At 41.0% G+C, this 17,121-nt stretch overlaps 1 protein-coding gene across 1 annotated transcript in view; it reads right to left on the reverse strand.

Annotated features, from left to right (window-relative positions):
* The window catches only part of LOC122816306 (medium-chain acyl-CoA ligase ACSF2, mitochondrial-like), a 1,435,169-nt gene that overhangs the window by 273,020 nt on the left and 1,145,028 nt on the right, over positions 1 to 17,121 (reverse strand). The window lies entirely within an intron of this gene.

Below are 17,121 nucleotides of genomic sequence, written 5' to 3' on the forward strand. Positions count from 1 at the left end.
TGGTGTGACAGTTGTGAGGTCTGCAGTAGGAGTGACATATGCATTTAAGGTGGAGGTGGGATTACATCAAGGATCAGCTCTGAGCCTTTTCTTATTTGCAATGATAATGGACAGGTTAACAGATGAGATCAGACAGGAGTCCCCATGAACTATGATGTTTGCTGATGACATTGTGATCTGTAGTGAGAGTAGGGAAAAGGGTTGGGGAGACCATGGAGAGGTGGAGATATGCTCTAGAGAGGAGAGGAATGAAGGTCAGCAGGACTAAAACAGAATATCTGTGTGTGAATGAGAGGGAGGCTAGAGGAATAGTGAGGATGCAGGGAGTAGAGTTAGTGAAGGTGGATGAATTAAAGTACTTGGCATCAACAGTTCAGAGTAATGGTAAGTGTGGAAGGGAGATGAAGAAGAGAGCACAGGCAGAGTGGAGTGGGTGGAGAAGTGTGTCAGGAGTGATTTGTGACAGACGGGTACCAGTAAGAGTGAAAGAGAAGGCCTACAAGAGGGTAATAAGACCAGCTATGTTATATGGGTGAAGACGGTGGCATTGACAAAAAGGCAGGAGTCAAAGCTGGAGGTAGCAGAGTTAAAGATGTTCAGATTTCAATAGGGTGTGACGAAGATGGACAGGATTAGGAATCAGTATATTAGAGGGTTAGCTCAGGTTGGACGGTTTGGAGACAAAGACAGAGAGGCAAGATTGCATTGGTTCGGACAAGTGCTGAGGAGGGATGCTGGGTATATTGGGAAAAGGATTCTAAGGATAGAGCTGCCAGGTAAGAGGAAAAGAGGAAGGCCTGAGATAAGGTTTATGGATGTGGTGAAAGAGGACATGCAGGTGGCTGGCGACATAGCAAGGTGCAGAGGACAGGAAGAAATGGAAACAGATGATCAACTGTGGTGACCCCTAACGGGAGCAGCCTAAAGAAGAAGAATACACATAGTCTGACTGCACTGATGAGGTTGCTATGGGGATTTGGGACTTATAGCTGCAAATATTGCCCTTCCCCATCGATGGTGTCTTGTCATTGAAAGAATTGGTATGATTGTAGAATACTGGAATAAGCTGGATTTAATTGGAAGAATCTGTAATGAGACTAGAATGAATGTCTTTATCTGTTAATTACCCAAACTGGTGCTGAACAGGTGCCATTCTCTTTTTTATGGGCCATATCTTCAGAATAAAGTTTGCACACATTGTAGCTCAGTTAAGAATACTTTATTATGTACAGTAGAGGTAGATATCAACAATATCTTAATATTGTCTCCAACAACAGTGCTGATAAATATGTCAAAAGTTTGTGCACACATATTCTGATATGTCTGAATAGTACAATTAATATTCTGGAATGCTAGATATTTGGCCTGACTTCTGCACTCATACTAGAGTGTCTGTATTGCCTTCTGAGGGGTGTACTGACATAACTTTCTGCCTATCAGCCCAAAACAAAGTAACTTAATTGACTGTGTCTGAAGTATTTTGTAATAATACCAAAACCCTGTAAAGTCTACACATCTCTTTTGCCTTCGTTCCCAGGCCTTGTAAGATCTGTTTGTTCTCAATGTACTGCACATTCTGTTCTTATCAGTGTTCTTGACTGAAGGTTATTTTCACTGATTGAAAGTGCATTTACTGCAATTGTATGCATACTGTGAAGGCCTGCTTTAATATGGCTGTATTTCTAGACTTATGCAAAGAGAATACTCTATTTTTGTACATTTAAATGATACCCTATCTAACAAATGTGGATACCCTGTAGTCTGCAATGAGCTATAACTAGAGCTAGACACTTTGTAAACACTCTTGGTGCAGTGGATAGTCCAAAGAGTAAGGCAGAGATCCGATAATGTGATCCAAGCACACAAAACCATAAGAACAGTTTGAAGTCTGGATGAATAGTGATAAACAGGTGGAAGCAAGATAGTCTGATATGGAGGAAGAGAAAAGACCTTCCCCTGGAGAGAAGGAATTTTCTTCCAATGCCGTCTGTCACCTTTATGAATGATTTCCAGAACCCTTTTGTCTGAAACAATCTGTTGCCAAAGAAAATGGAGATTCAGACTTTCTAGAAGAAAAAAGTGGCCAGGGTGGGAGGAGGTCACAAGGTTTCTTGAACCAGACCAACTGGACTGTCTTCGCTTTTGGGAAATTTGTGACTTCTGTTTGGAACCCCCTTGTCATTTATTCTTAAATGTCTGCTTATGTGAATGTTGTTGAGATTGTTTAATAAGTTATTTTGTCAGGAATGGATGAAGAGGCAGAAAATTCCTTGGACAATTTGGAAAAGGACGGCTGAAAAATCTTAGAGGTTCCCTAAATTGGTTAGCCCCTTTAATTACACATTTTGATCATATCTGTGGCATAGAATCCAATGTCTAAATTTTTATTCAAGGGAGAATTTAAAATGTCAATTTAAGTTAATCGGGGAGGTTCTGAGAATGCAGCTATTCACACCTTCTCAGAACAGTGCTAGTGGCCATAGCCCTGGAAGAAGTATCAACAGAGTCATACACACACACTGCAAGCAATGAGTAGTGACCTGCACAATAGAAGAAACTATCCCTGTGATTCATTAATTTTTTTTTTTCAGTGCAGGAACAGTGTAGCCACTCCTGCATGGAATATGGCCGCCGAGCGATTCAGGAAACAGCTGATCTGACGTGCATGAGCCTGTTGACACTGTTCCTGCACGGAAAACCATGCAGAATGCTTATTACCTCATTTGCTGGTGACAATCATGCAAATAAGCTGAATTAGCCTTTCAAGAAGCAAGCAGGCTTCCATGCAGGAACAGAGCTAATTGTGGAAATGTGTTCAGTTACTAAATAAACATATTTCTGCAAATAGCAAAATGGAAGAATGACAGCTTAAATAAAAGCAAGTATTATAAACTTTAGGCATGCCAAAAGCCAAATATATGGCCGTTGGCATGGGAAAGTGTTTAATTTAATAAAAAAATCAAAGTATTTTGTTTGGCCGATCTCGGACATTTAAGCATAAGGCAGCAGCGTGCAAATGGGATTGTGTCGAAAATACAAAAAAATAAAATATATGAAAATTCAATTTTGGGTGAAATCTACATTTTGCCATTATAGTCAATGGCATGCAGAATCAAAACATTACCGGGGAACAGTGGTTGTCAAGGGGAAAGGCTCCATGTCAGTGCAGTAACTATGGACTAAGAAAGTAGGGTATGCAGATGAGGGGAAATTACTGAATCACAAAATAAGTCCACACACTGCACTTATCCATGTAGGTGCTAGAACAGGATAGTGTAGGCAGGAAGAGCAGCTAATATGAAAAGGGTGTGTGTCATGCTGGCTGTAAGCACATTGGAGTTGCCCAGGTTTGCACTTAGCTAAACACAGCTAAGCAAGGGGGTGTGTCTGAGGCTTTAATGTCTTACACCATGAAATGAAGACCACGCTCACAGCCAGAGGAGGGCCATTTCTACTAAAATGTGTTTATGTTAGCAAAACTGGTTTGCGCAGCACACACTGGGACTTAAAAAAACCCCATGGAAATAGCAGCACTGTTTACATTTATGCAGCGGGTTTGCATGCCACACCTCGGGTCTTAAAATGGGAAGAGATAGGAAGGGGAAAAAGAAAAAAGGGAAATAGCAAAATACAGCCACTCAAATACAAGTAAAATAGCTGGCAGGTGGAATGTCTCAAAGTCAGCCAATCGCACAGGCAGCATCTGCAGCACAGCACTATAAACTATGCAAACACCTTCTAGTCTGTTTTTTCCCACAAACTCTGCCTCATAGGTGTACACATACGGGGGAATTTTAGCTGACAAAACTAACAAAAAATGTAAGGGGCTGCTGTCGGTTTGATCAATCAGTATGTGCAAGAGGCCGAGAGCACTGAGGAGTATAATGCTGACAACCACCCCAGACTGAGGAGGAGAAGTGTGTTCAGACACAGGGTAACATACCAGGGGCTACATGGTCTGGAGATAGTAGAGCACTACAGGGTGGACAGGGACATACTTCAGCAACTCATCGAGCTGTGCTGGCCTCACCTCAGACCCAAAGCAAACAGAGGAGAACCCATCCCAGTGGATACCAAGGTATGTGTAGCCTTAAGAATACTAGCTACAGGTACTTTCCAAAGACCAACTGGGGATATCATGGGGGTCTCACAAGCATCTGCATCCAGGCTACTCCACCAGTTCCTGGATGCCATGCGACTACATGCAGCTGAGCACATTTACTTCTCCAGCACCCGTGAGGAGAGGACCAGCAATATGAGTCTCTTCCACTGTGTAGCAGAATACCCGGAGGTACTGGGTGCCATAGAGTGCACGCATATCCACATCAAAGCACTGCCCGGTGAACAGGGTAGGGTCTACCTTAAACACAAGGGGTTACACTCTATCGACTGCCAGGTCATGTGTGATGCCCAGGGCATTATCATGAGTGTGTGTGCTGGCAGCCCTGGAAGCTATCACTACTCACACATCTGGCATTTGTCACAGCTGTACAAACAACGTTCTCAGTAGAAAAAACACTTTAATGTGAGGAGCAAAGCTTTCGGATAAAATCCTTTATCAATACTGAAAATACAAATGCAAATGCAGAGTATATATAGGTCTAAAAAAGTCATATGACCGGCAGCCAAGAAGTCACATGACCCAATCATTAAAGCAAAACATGTAAAAATAAATAAATATGCAAAGCTAAAAAATGCAACAGCATAATGCATATATGGAAACAAAGAACATTTAAAAAAACATTTAAAAAAAGCAAGAATGTATATTTAAAAAAAGGATACTTTTATACCTAAAAATCAAATGTACACTCATATACATAAAGAGAAAATCTCATAATCTAGATCTACTCATTCTAACCAAAATAGGTTTAAGGCTGACAGTACTATTCAAACCAGGGGGTGAGTCACCCATCAATCTAATTATCCAGTTATATTCTTTAATTTCTAATTTGTTATTGATATCACCACCTCTGGGTGAGGGTGAAACATGGTCTATAGCTTTAAATTTAAATACATGCTGTTCACCAAGACATAGCCTGTGTTTATATAAAGCATTAGTGTCCACACATCTTCGGATTTCAGACTTGTGTTCTGTGATCCTATCTTTAAGCTTACGCATGGTTTTACCCACATAGAAAAAATTGCATAGTACACAAGTAGCGAGGTAAACCACGTGGGTGGTAACACAAGTAGCAGTTACATTGAACCTAAACAACCTCTTACTGACCGGATGTTCAAATATACCTAAATGTTCATCATCAATGTCATCACAGCATGAGCAATTATAACATTTTCGTGTACCCACAGTGCTGGATGGATGTGTTGTGATATTTGTAGGAAAATCTTTGTAACAGAGGACACTCTTGAGAGTTCTCATGTTACGATATGCAAAAAGTGGGACATTGCCCAGCATTGCTTTTAACTCTTCAGATGCCATCAAGATTAGCCAATTCTTATGGATAATACATTTAATACATGGTGTCTTTGTACTAAACGAAGTAACGTATCTTACTTTCATCTCATTCTGGATGGACACATTGGGCAAGCCAACAGCTTGTATTTCTATGGCGTCATTTAACATAACAGGGGCAACCCTCGACTTTCTTTCCTCTAACACATTTAGTTTCTCATTATTTAAGATGGTAGCATCATAACCACTGTTAGTAAAATCAGCTATCATCTCATTCAACTGTTCAGAGAAGCTAGGATCTTCCGTGTTAAACCTACTGGCTCTATAAAATTGAGACCTGACAGTACCTCTAAAAACATGTGGCGCATGCATACTACTTGCATGAGTGTACCTTCCTGCACAGACTTCCTTTCTATGGAGGCTTGTTCTAAGTGTACCACCGTCAAGACTCAAGTTGATATCCAGAAAATTGATAGTGATTTCAGATGAGCACATTTTGAACTTCAAAAAAGATGAAATTGGATTGATGTACAGCATAAAATCATTCAAATCCTGTAACGTGCCCCCCCAAAACAAAAAACAGTCATCCACAAATCATTGAAAAAACTTTACGTTATCTTTATATGGATTCAAACCACTAAATAAATGTTTCCTTTCCCACTGGTATAAAACTAGGTTGGCATAAGTATTGGCTACCGAGGTACCCATAGCTACACCTGTGAGCTGAAGATACAAGGATTCATTAAAAAGGAAAACATTATTTCTCAACACCACATCCATGAGAGTACATATTTTTTCAATTTTGTGGAAACTGGGATCAGGACATGAGACTAAGTATTCCCTCAACAAATCCAGGCCAATATCAGTTGGAATGACAGTAAACAAAGATACTATGTCTAGGGTTACCAAAAGGTATCTTCTTAGCTGTAGAGACGCCTTCTCTATGTTATACCATTGCTTAAGCTTCTTGGTTAGAATGAGTAGATCTAGATTATGAGATTTTCTCTTTATGTATATGAGTGTACATTTGATTTTTAGGTATAAACGTATGCTTTTTTTAAAATATACATTCTTGCTTTTTTTAAATGTTTTTTTAAATGTTCTTTGTTTCCATATATGCATTATGCTGTTGCATTTTTTAGCTTTGCATATTTATTTATTTTTACATGTTTTGCTTTAATGATTGGGTCATGTGACTTCTTGGCTGCCGGTCATATGACTTTTTTAGACCTATATATACTCTGCATTTGCATTTGTATTTTCAGTATTGATAAAGGATTTTATCCAAAAGCCTTGCTCCTCACATTAAAGTGTTTTTTCTACTGAGAACGTTGTTTGTCTTGCTGGACCTCTTGGCATCTGTGTTTGGACATTTTCTTCTGCCGTTTCAGAAGATTTGCTACTTTTAAGGTCTTTTTGTTGGCAGCCTTTTTGCTTCTTTATGGCAAATTCTATGACTTCCATTAAATCTCTGATTAACATTGAAGTTAATCCTCTGCTAACTGTTGTTGAAAATACCAGTAGCTTATCCATGGATGTACCTGCACCTGCCCAGGATGTAATTTTGGATTTTAACAAATCCTTGCAATTATTGGAGAGGAAAACAAGTTTGTTTAAGCGGCTGCAATGGCAGCGTTTTAGCTTCATTGCTTATATCAACAAAGGTATTGTTCCCAGAGGGCTGAGAATCCTGAAAATGCCCTCTTATGGGAACACTTACCCTGAGTTACTTAAGAAATGGCAACAGCTAAACATTAAACTAGGAATAGACTACATGCATTTGATGAATGATTTCTTCCAGACTATTGAAGATGATCTCAAGAAGGAGATTATGTCAATGGAGAATGACTTAGTTAATATGCCTGCATTTACGAGCCTATCTAGTAATTATGAGCGCATGGTGGAAAAAATGCAGTTACTTGATTCAAGGATGGAAGCTACCAAAAAGCGTAAGCTTCTCCGAGATGTTAATGATTTCACAAGAAGTAACATTTTCTCTTGGCCTAGAGACAACAGTCATAAATATAGAAAAACTGATGTAACTGTCCCTGTGCATGTTCGTGATGATGGCTTGGACTCCCTTGATGATTTTGGGCCGAGTAGTGTTCAGTTAACTCAGAATGACACGGAATTAAAGTCAACTACCCCCTTGGTACACGGAGCTGATGGTTCTGTCCACACTACGTCCTCAACGTCAACAGGAGGCGTTGCTGGCTCCTCTGAAAGCCTCACAGACGGCAGACATGCTAGTGTTACTACTGGGAATACGTATGCATACAAAAAAACGCCGCAGATGCAGCAGACTAAAATAAACTTTTCCAATAAACGCTTCAGTCTGGATCATCCAGAAGCAGTTAGAGAGCGTGTAATTAACACGAGAGATTCGTCGAATACACGGAATGAAACACCAAATAGAATGAACAAAAGAAAACTGGACAGCCCTTTAGGCTCAGGCAAGATGAGCCGCAAGTTTACAGAGGTACGTTAAACTTGTCAGATTTCATTTTACATGAGACACACTATTCTGTTCTCTCTAAGGGCTTGAACTTCATCCCCACATGTGCAGATGATTTAGTTTCGACACTGACAGATCTGAAAAGGTTCACGAGACTGTTAAATCTAAAACTGTTACTTGGCAATACACAGATGTTGACTCAAGGCTGCAAACGCCTTAGTACATACATCCCTGTCAATGTACCTGTTGTTAAAGCGTTCCATGATGTATGTGAAGCAGAAATGAGACAAATGTTTGATATAAATATTAAGAAATATAATGATAGAAAATGTTTTAACCTTAATTATGAAGAGTTTCAAGCATACAGAGACTTGCAATCCAATATAAATATTGTTATTAAGCAAGCTGATAAGGTGGGTGCAGTTGTGCTTATGAATAGAGATAAATATTTTTTGGCTATGTCTAGTTTACTTAGTGATGACACTGCATTTAAGGAAATCACCCCTTTGGATGTTAAGAAATGTATCTCATATGTGAATATAGTAATTTATGACCTACAGATCCAAGGTGACATAGACTTAGATCTATTCAATTATTTGACTGTACCGTGCCCAATTGCCCCACAGTTGTATGGTATCCCTAAGATCCACAAATCCCTCACTGATCCACCAATGAGGCCAATTGTTTCAGGTGCTGGTTGGGTAACAGAGCCGCTTTCAGTTTATTTGCATGATCAACTTCAACCATACCTTAGTCAATGTGACTCTATCTTATGTGACACCATTGATTTTGTTCAGAAGCTTAAGCAATGGTATAACATAGAGAAGGTGTCTCTACATCTAAGAAGGTACCTTTTGGTAACCCTAGACATAGTATCTTTGTTTACTGTCATTCCAACTGATATTGGCCTGGATTTGATGAGGGAATTCTTAGTCTCATGTCCTGATCCCAATTTCCACAAAATTGAAAAAATATGTACTCTCATGGATGTGGTGTTGAGAAATAATGTTTTCCTTTTTAATGAATCCTTGTATCTTCAGCTCACAGGTGTGGCTATGGGTACCTCAGTAGCCAATACTTATGCCAACCTAGTTTTATACCAGTGGGAAAGGAAACATTTATTTAGTGGTTTGAATCCATATAAAGATAACGTAAAGTTTTTTCAATGATTTGTGGATGACTGTTTTTTTATTTGGGGGGCACGTTACAGGATTTTAATGATTTTATGCTGTACATCAATTCAATTTCATCTTTTTTGAAGTTCAAAATGTGCTCATCTGAAATCACTATCAATTTTCTGGATATCTACTTGAGTCTTGACGGTGGTACATTTAGAACAAGCCTCCATAGAAAGGAAGTCTGTGCAGGAAGGTACACTCATGCAAGTAGTATGCATGCGCCACATGTTTTTAGAGGTACTGTCAGGTCTCAATTTTATAGAGCCAGTAGGTTCAACATGGAAGATCCTAGCTTCTCTGAACAGTTGAATGAGATGATAGCTGATTTTACTAACAGTGGTTATGATGCTACCATCTTAAATATTGAGAAACTAAATGTGTTAGAGGAAAGAAAGTCGAGGGTTGCCCCTGTTATGTTAAATGACGCCATAGAAATACAAGCTGTTGGCTTGCCCAATGTGTCCATCCAGAATGAGATAAAAGTAAGATACGTTACTTCGTTTAGTACAAAGACACCATGTATTAAACGTATTATCCATAAGAATTGGCTAATCTTGATGGCATCTGAAGAGTTAAAAGCAATGCTGGGCAATGTCCCACTTTTTGCATATCGTAACATGAGAACCCTCAAGAGTGTCCTCTGTTACAAAGATTTTCCTACAAATATCACAACACATCCATCCAGCACTGTGGGTACACGAAAATGTTATAATTGCTCGTGCTGTGATGACATTGATGATGAACATTTAGGTATATTTGAACATCCGGTCAGTAAGAGGTTGTTTAGGTTCAATGTAACTGCTACTTGTGTTACCACCCACGTGGTTTACCTCGCTACTTGTGTACTATGCAATTCTTTCTATGTGGGTAAAACCACGCGTAAGCTTAAAGATAGGATCACAGAACACAAGTCTGAAATCCGAAGATGTGTGGACACTAATGCTTTATATAAACACAGGCTATGTCTTGGTGAACAGCATGTATTTAAATTTAAAGCTATAGACCATGTTTCACCCTCACCCAGAGGTGGTGATATCAATAACAAATTAGAAATTAAAGAATATAACTGGATAATTAGATTGATGGGTGACTCACCCCCTGGTTTGAATAGTACTGTCAGCCTTAAACCTATTTTGGTTAGAATGAGTAGATCTAGATTATGAGATTTTCTCTTTATGTATATGAGTGTACATTTGATTTTTAGGTATAAAAGTATGCTTTTTTTAAAATATACATTCTTGCTTTTTTTAAATGTTCTTTGTTTCCATACATGCATTATGCTGTTGCATTTTTTAGCTTTGCATATTTATTTATTTTTACATGTTTTGCTTTAATGATTGGGTCATGTGACTTCTTGGCTGCCGGTCATATGACTTTTTTAGACCTATATATACTCTGCATTTGCATTTGTATTTTCAGTATTGATAAAGGATTTTATCCGAAAGCTTTGCTCCTCACATTAAAGTGGTTTTTCTACTGAGAACGTTGTTTGTCTTGCTGGACCTCTTGGCATCTGTGTTTGGACATTTGTCACAGCTGTCCCAGGCATTTGCCAGTGGGAACATCGCATATGGCCATCTGGTGTTGGATGCTGGCTGCGCACTGGAGCTGTGGCTGATGGCACCCATCAGAAATGCACACACACACCCACACAAGAATGCCATAATGAGGCACACGCACAAACCAGGATCACTATAGAGCATGTATTTGGGATGCTCAAGTCATGGTTCCACTTCCTTGACATAATTGGTGGAGCCTTTCAGTACTCTCCAGCCACATGTGCACAGATGTTCATAGTATGTGCTATGCTACACAATATGATCCTGTGGAAACAGCTGCAGCAGGAACAAAACAGGGAAGGGCCACACAGCCCAGCACCATTGCCAAGGTCTCCACAGGCACAGAGGGACTCGGAGGAGGAACATCCTGAACCTGCACCTGTTGGCAGATGGAGGCGTGCCTTATATGCCCTGTCCTTGCCAAAGAGGCAATGCATAGAACATATACTGACACTATAGAGCCAGAGGGACTGATATCTCTCTCTGTTTCGCACACACAGTAAAATGGATGCCAGACATCACACCACCTATACCTTACCATGTATAGGCAGTGTTCTGCATTCATCTAACATAGTCAGCCCTCAAGCACCATCCTCACAACTACCTCAGGCACAAGGTAAGTCAGGCTTCTTAACAATAAATGAATCAAGTAGAATGCTCTGAGAGCATATCTATGGTATTGATGCAAGCATGCAAGGGAATGGGGTGGCTTACTGGGATAGCAGCAGACAACTGACAGCTATGTGGGACAGCAGGAAGTGTATTCCCAGTACAGACTTACGAACACTATGCAGTACCACCCCAGTTTACATAAAGCACTGCAGTATATGTGGTGAGCCAAATAACTGGGGGGTCAAAGGTCACATGTATGGATGTCAAAGTGGATATCTCACACTCTTCCCCCAGACTCACCCAGAAGATTTGCTGTAGAAAACCATACAGAAATGTCTGGCAAAGGCCCCCATATGGTGACATCCATGAAATTCCCACCTACAGACTTCCACAGTGATATCACAGCAGGTCTGGCAGTGGCAGTATAGCTCTGAAAGGTAAGAAGTCTAAAACTAAACATTTGTATGCCAGAACAATCTGACCTGTGGTCGATACTTTTATGCCTGTAGTCTCAAAAATAGGCACACCACTAGGCTAATTGGGACCAAAATGTTAAGCAAATATCAGTACAGTCTGTGCAAATGTGTATTGTGTACAGATCCCCCCCACATAGTCCCATAGAAATGCAGTAACATGTCCCTAGCCTTAAGCAGCATCCAGCTGTTGACTACAGCAATGGCTTAACATGAACAGAAAGCAATTGCCAGTAACACCCAGTCAACTTAACTGGTGCCTTCTCAGGGGTGTTCATAGCCTGGCAGCCTGGGAACATATGATCATCAGAATGCACTTACTTACTATAAATGCCCATGACTCACCCACAGTGCCCTGTTAGGGAGTGTCATGGGATCCATAACACTGACATAATACAGTCAACAAAATGCAAAGAAAGTTCATGCTGCTAACTGCTAGGAGCAAAGCTGCCAGCCTCAAAGAGCCAGAAATCTGGACAAAGCCATGAATAATGGGGTGATAATGGTCCAAAGAGAAGGACACCTTTGAAATACTGCTCTAATAATTTTAGAAAGTTTATGGAATGTCTGAAGGGTATGAAGTCTGAAACTGCGATGTCAACTGTCAGTAACATCTGACTTCAACCCTGAGTGACTTGCAAAACACTTTTCCTTGAAAACCACACTCATTTGGGGAACCAACCAGATATATGAGTCATGACCCTGGACATTCTGTGATACTCTGTACAGTCGACAGGCAGGGCTAGGAGTCTAAACATGGGAATGTACTCATTGCAGGCAGTCCTAACTCTGGATGATGGTGACATGTCTGCATCCACAGAACCTTGGCCCACAGCCATGGGGAGTAACACCACCTTCCCTGATCACTCATCCAATGCAACATCCTGACCCCAACTTGTGGCCAGCCAAGCCAAATGAGGTGGGCCATACATGTATGTGAGACACACACACACCTCCAGGCTGGTCAAACAGTCTGACACACACAAGACCCTCCAAGTGCAGTCAACCTTCGAGAAGACCCCTATGCAAAGTACTGGTAGCTATAGGCCAACATATCTGACCCAGGACACCCCCCACAGATCTTATCCAGGGTTCCTATTATATGATCAAAGAAGCATTCTTTCAAATGCGTCTTGATCAAACTTGAAAGCACAAAACAGCAAAATAGTGAAATGGCACATAAGCGTTTTCTTTCCCTGGGAAAGAAATTGCTTGGCTGCCTCCATTATTTTGCCCCAGGACACCCCCCACAGATCTTATCCAGGGTTCCTATTATATGATCAAAGATGCATTCTTTCAAATGTGTCTTGATCAAACTTGAAAGCACAAAACAGCAAAATAGTGAAATGGCACATAAGCGTTTTCTTTCCCTGGGAAAGAAATCACTTGGCTGCCTCCATTACTTTGTCGTTTTCATCACTGTAATGCAATCTCAGAGTTGGTATATTTATGTAGTGGGTTGTGGGGTGGCAAAGCCCCCCACTTTATGTAATTTTTTTTGTGGAACAGCGATTTTTTTTCCCTTGGACTAAAGCCTAAACCTAAAGCCCCCCCCCCACCCACTTTATGTCATGTTTTAAAGTTTTTTTTTTTTTTTTGTGGAACAGCGATTGTTCTAAGTGTTCGGGATTGTAAGCTTTCACTTACATGGGGTCTATAAATCAGTATTCGCTTTTTTAAGCATTCGCTGATTTAATATAGACCCCTTATCCCCTGAAAATCTATCTGGAGTCTGCCTGTCACCCTGATCCTGCCTGACTTATATTACCCAACTGTGGACTGGAAATTAGACCATGCCAGAACAAAAATGTGCAGAGATTCCACCATTGTAATATATCACCAAGGTGCTGAACCATTTCCACAGCTTCAGCAGTCAATTGGTTGTAGGCACACCTCTCAACAGGCTGGATTGTGCAAGAATGCCTAGCATTTGTCCCATAATATTGGTGTGTGCATCTGTATTCTTCTGGTAAATCACTGTGATGATCTGAGGAGGTATGTCACGAGGTACTGAAACAATACATGACACCGTCAAATGTCATATATGTCAGATGTTTGCTAAAACAAATCCTGTAACCCTAGAGACCCATACATTACTAAGAGAAATAGTCACAATCACCGTATGGCCCATTGTCTCCCCATTTTGATAGGCTATTTCCAGACACCCTGCACCAACATCTTGAGAGGTATGGCTGTAGCACAAAACAAACCAGACCAGAGTACAACAATCTCTGGATTGGAGTCCCACATTTATTCTAAAAAGTTACACTGGTCATACTCATATACTTAGAGAATTGTCAGCAGTATCTAGGAATCAGCAGGCATTTTTCACCCAGTGCACTTTCCATTGTCTTACTTTACCAGTCCTGAAGATGTCTGCCACCATATAAGTATCTTTCTTCAAGACTTAGCCCTATAAGCTCTGTGGTGAATGTGATAATTGTGTAACACTATAATACAAATAACTAGTTAGGTAGGAGTTTTCATCTCAGTCTTGGCAAATGTAAAAGTGTGTGTGTTTATAAGTTAAATATTTGGGGTCCATTCCAATCCAGTACACTTCCCATTCCCTTTCATCAGATTTCAGCCCCATAAGCTCTGTGGTGCATGCAATAACTATGTAACACTATTGCAAAAATAACTAGTTAGGTAGGAGTTATAATCTCAGTCCTGGCAAATGTAAAAGTGTGTTTGTGTGTGTTTATAAGTTAAAGATTTTGTGTCCATTCCAACTTAGTACACTTCCCAATGCCCTACTTTAGCAGTCCTCCAGATATCAGTCACCTTAGAAGTCCCTTTCATCAAACCTCAGCCCTATAAGCTCTGTGGCACATGCAATAACTGTGTAACACTCTAGTATGGGTTCTAATCCCAGTCCTTGCAAATGTGTGTGTAGTTTTGCCATACTTTACAAGGGTTGGTGATGTTCCTCACCTTAGAAGTACTTTTGGACAACCCTCACTCTATAAGCTCTGTGGCTTGTGTGATAAATGTGTAACATTGTAGTAGCAATAAATAAATAAGTAGGGGGTGTTAATCTCAGTCCTGGTGAGTGTATGTGTGGCAAAACAATATTGTGTCTGTGGGGAGGTTGTTGTGCTTGTGTAAGAACCATATCGATTGGGGGGGTGGGTTTTGCTACTTTTTGCTGTTGTCCACCCAGTACATGTCCCAATGTCCACATTACAAGGACCATAGTTGTCATCCACTATAGAGGGACCTGTAGAAACTCCGCAGCCCTATAAGCATTGTGGCATGTGCAATACCTATGTGACAATATGGAATAGATAACAAGATAGGCAGCCCATCTAATCCTTGGATATCACTTCCCACTCAGGAATCATACACAAACACACTCAGGTAGGCAGCAACCCCTACATCAGTAGGTGGCCTGAAAACTGGCTCACAGATAGAACCCACAGTGTAAAAGCAGCGGACTTCATCTCAGACTGCCAAACAGTCATGAGTGGAGTCCCACAGGTTGTAGAACTGGGTCCCCTCATGTTTGGGATCCATACCTTTGAGGACCAGCCCAATACAAACATGCCCTGGCTGACAATGTTTGCAGATGACTACAAGGTGGGTGCTATTATTATCCCCCTAGGTGAGGTTGACATCTTTCACAAAGGCCTCTCTGAGACCTATGACTGTTGTTAGAACCCTGGACATAAGCCCAATGCCAGATGATGTGCCGCCATCCCCTTTGGGTATGACATGGTCCTCATAAAGTAATACATTGATGGTAGTCCACTGAACACTGATGTTAAAGCAGACAAACGGAAACCAGTAAAATGCACAAAAGCAGTCCGGACAAGCACCGTAAAGCCCCAAAAAATGTTAAAGTCCTTATTGTGAAGGCTGTTTGCAATACAAGCTGTAACACTGAAATTGAAATCCACTTGTCCGGACTGCTTTTGAACACTGATGTTGGTATAAGGGAATTAGGAACTCAAGTTGACAGTGAGCTCTCTGTTGACCACCACAGTGCCACTGTCTTCCAAAAGTCTTTCCATGTTTCACTTCTCCTGTCTAAGAGTGTTGAATCCGGGAAGTAAAAGGACAATGTTTCCCTGTACTCTCCCCTCCTTAGGCCAACTGATGTGTACTATGGCCCAGTTGCTGTGTATCCCACTGGACACCTGCAACAAAAGGAGAGGCTGCAAATATACCTCACAAAGAGGATCTTGGGTATACACACTTGCCCCATATGGACAGACTCCAACAAATCCAATGAATCTCTGTTTCATAATGGCTGCTTAGGTGTGATCTCTGCCTGACATGCACAACCACGTCTGACCCAATGCTGTCAGGAAAGCTACATCTGAAGAAAGCAATCTGTCCACACAATATGCCCCAGATACCTCAACCCCATCCTCGTAATCAACAGGACATGCTAGAGGGACAGGTTCACAACCCAGAGATTGGCCACGCTATGGAATAGATGTCACATAAATGTCAATCAGAGTACATCACTGGCCCTCTTTAAGAGAAATCAGGAGGAGTGGATGTGGAATTGAGTACCCACCCTGGGGATCACTCCAGTGACCATAGTCAGTAGACACACTGGGGAGTATCATCAGGAGGCATGCTGCCAGTGTATTCCCATGGACTAGCCTTGTAAAGCCTCCATAGCCATTTGCCACATACACACCTATGAATCTTTGAACCTATGGATCTCAGTACTGTCAAATATGTGTGTGTGTGTGTGTGTGTGTGTGTGTGTGTGTGTGTGTGTGTGTGTGTGTGTGTGTGTGTGTGTGTGTATGTGTGCATTAGTGTGTATAAAAGTGTTTGTGGGTGTGTAAACATGTGAGTGAAAATGGTTCATGACCCATCTCACCCAGTACAACTACCATTGCCATACCTTACAAGTGCTGTTGGTGTCATTCACTGTATAGGTACTTTGGGACACTCCCCATCTATAAGCTCTGTGATGTGTGCGGTAACTGCATAACACTATAATATCAATAACTACATAGCTAGGGGTTCTAATATGAGTTCTGGCAAATGTGTGTCTGTGTGTGTGTATTATTGTGTGTAAGTGTGTATATGTGTAGGTTACAGCATTTTGTGGCCTCTCTCACTCAGTACATCACCCATTGTCATAATTTGCAAGGCCTGGTGATGTCCCTCACCTTAGAAGTACCTTTGAACAAGTGGTACCCCAGAACCTTTGTGGCACATGCAATAAATGTGTAACAATGTAGTAACAATAAATAGACAGGTAGGGGGTCTAATCTCAGGCCTGCCAAATGTGTGTGAGAGAAGAGTATCTTGTGTGTTTGTGTGAGAATAACATCCATTGGATGGGCATGGTTTCATATTTTATGCCATGGTACTCACAGTACACATTCCAAGGTCTACTGTATGAGGTCTGCTGTTCACATCAGCCATAGTGGTATCTGTAGACACTCTTCAGCCCTATAAGCCCTGT

Source organism: Protopterus annectens, chromosome 12.part0 (genome assembly GCF_019279795.1).
Source record: "Protopterus annectens isolate FY-2018-M chromosome 12.part0, PAN1.0, whole genome shotgun sequence".
Classification (NCBI taxonomy): domain Eukaryota; kingdom Metazoa; phylum Chordata; order Ceratodontiformes; family Protopteridae; genus Protopterus; species Protopterus annectens.